The sequence below is a fragment of the Poecilia latipinna genome, unplaced genomic scaffold (assembly GCF_001443285.1).
Source record: "Poecilia latipinna isolate Pla-1442-1.1 unplaced genomic scaffold, P_latipinna-1.0 Scaffold5058, whole genome shotgun sequence".
In the NCBI taxonomy this organism is placed as follows: domain Eukaryota; kingdom Metazoa; phylum Chordata; class Actinopteri; order Cyprinodontiformes; family Poeciliidae; genus Poecilia; species Poecilia latipinna.
The window spans coordinates 7,842-9,959 of record NW_015117674.1 but is presented as its reverse complement, the minus strand read 5'-3'; the positions used below and the strand labels follow the sequence as shown (position 1 = coordinate 9,959).

General features: G+C 47.2%; 1 long non-coding RNA gene across 1 annotated transcript in view; it reads right to left on the bottom strand.

The window, feature by feature from the left end:
* The window catches only part of LOC106943258 (uncharacterized), a 4,541-nt gene extending 4,040 nt beyond the window's left edge, over positions 1–501 (bottom strand). Inside the window, exon 1 of the long non-coding RNA XR_001423874.1 lies at positions 58–501. This is a non-coding gene — a long non-coding RNA (uncharacterized LOC106943258). The remainder of the gene's footprint in view (positions 1–57) is intronic.
* Positions 502–2,118: the final 1,617 nt, after the last annotated feature.

Genomic DNA, 2,118 nt, shown 5'->3' with positions numbered 1-2,118 from the left:
ATGTATGCAACCTTAAATGTAGTACAAACCAGACAGATATATCTACAAACTTCTCACCTGGCTGGAGAGCAGCAGCGGCGTCAGCTGCGTCTGCGTCGGTGTTCACCGTGGGGCTCCGAAGCGGCTAACGAGGCTTTACATTCGCTCCACTACTGACAAAAACGACTCATTCCTCACGGCTCCATCGAGCTGCCGCTGAATATTGAAATCCGAAGCAAAGAAAAAAGCCGGCATCTTTTTTTAGTTAACGGCTTGTTTGTATCTTCCATCACTTCCGTGTTGCAGCGAGTTTCAAACGTTGCGCCTTCATTTTTCTTCTCTCTCCGCTGCTCCGTCTTGTCCACGCCCTCAGCCAATCAGTGAACAGCAGCGAAGCTTGCGTCACCTACCAAACCAGGGCCGGCCCGGCTGGCCCTGCTCTGAAGCAGGACCCTAAAAAGCAGGGCCAGCCCCGTTGAAAAGGGCTGGTGGAAACGCATTTAAAGCGAGCCGGTGGAAAAGGGGCATGTGTCTCTCGGCTGGCCTGGGAACGCCTTGGGGTTCCTGGAGGAACTGGAAGAAGTGCCTGGGGAGGGAAGTCTGGGCCTCTCTTCTGAAGCTGCTGCCCCCGCGACCCAACCCCGGATGAAGCGGTAGAAAATGGACGGATGGATGAATGGAAGTAGTTAGTGAGCCATTCTTCTCCTGAATCAGATCAGGACCGAGCAGGCAGAGTTTAATATTTCAATACTTCCTCACAGCCTCAAACAATTACTCCTCAAGATCAATGTGACGAGAACGAGTGGTGACATGAGGCTGACATCTTCATCACTTCAGTGTCATTTACTGACCAACACTCCATGACATTCATAAACATTCATGAAGACTCCTTCACTTTCAATAAGTGTTCTGTTAGTCTTATTCAAATCACATCCCTTCAAATGAAGTGTTATCAACTACAAACCGGATTCCAAAAAAGTTGGGACACTAAACAAATTGTGAATAAAAACTGAATGCAATGATGTGGAGATGGCAACATCTAATATTTTATTCACAATAGAACACAAATCACAGATCAAAAGTTTAAACTGAGAGAATGTATCATTTTAAGGGAAAAATATGTTGTTTCAAAATTTAATGACGTCAATAAATCCCCAAAAAGTTGGACACGGCCATTTTTACCACAGTGTGGCATCTCCTCCCCTTCTTACCACACTCAGACATCTGGGGACAGAGGAGACCAGTGTCTGTAGTTTAGAAGTAGGAATGCTCTCCATTCATGTCTAATACAGGCCTCTAACTGTTCAGTCGTCTTGGGCCTCTTTGTCACACCTTCCTCTTTATGATGCACCAAATGTTCTCTATAGGTGAAGATCTGGCCAGACATTAACCCAGGCTGGACATTTCAGTACCCGGATCCTTCTCCTACCATGATGTTGTGATTGCTGCAGAATGTGGTCTGGCATTACGTTGTTGAAGAATGCAGGGTCTTCCCTGAAAGAGATGACGTCTAGATGGGAGCATATGTTGTTCTAGAACCTGAACATAGCTCTCTGCTTTAATGGTGCCTTTCCAGACATGCAAGCTGCCCAGGCCACCGGCTCTCATGCAACCCCAGATCATCAGTGATGCAGCTTCTGAACGGAGCGTTGATAACAACCTGGGTTATCCTTGTCCTCTCTGGTCCAGATGACATGGCGTCCCAGTGATCCATAAAGAACTTCAAATCGTGACTCATCTGACCACAGAACAGTCGTCCATTTTGCCTCCCTCCATGTTAAATGACTCCTGGCCCAGTGCAAACGGCTGAGCTTGTGGAGCTGCTTAGAAATGGCTTCCTCTTTGCACTGTAGAGTTTCAGCTGGCAGCGGCGGATGGCACGGTGGATTGTGTTCACTGACGATGCTTTCTGGAAGTATTCCTGAGCCCAGGCTGTTGTTTCCTTGACATTCCTGTTTGAGGTGCAGTGGCGTTTAAGGGCCCGGAGATCATCAGCATCCAGTAGTTTTACAGCCTTGACCCTTACGCACAGCCATTGTTCCAGATCCTCTGAATCTTTTGATGATGTTATGCACAGTTGATGATGATAACTTAAAAGTCTTTGCTATTTTACGCTGGGTAACACCATTCTGGTATTGC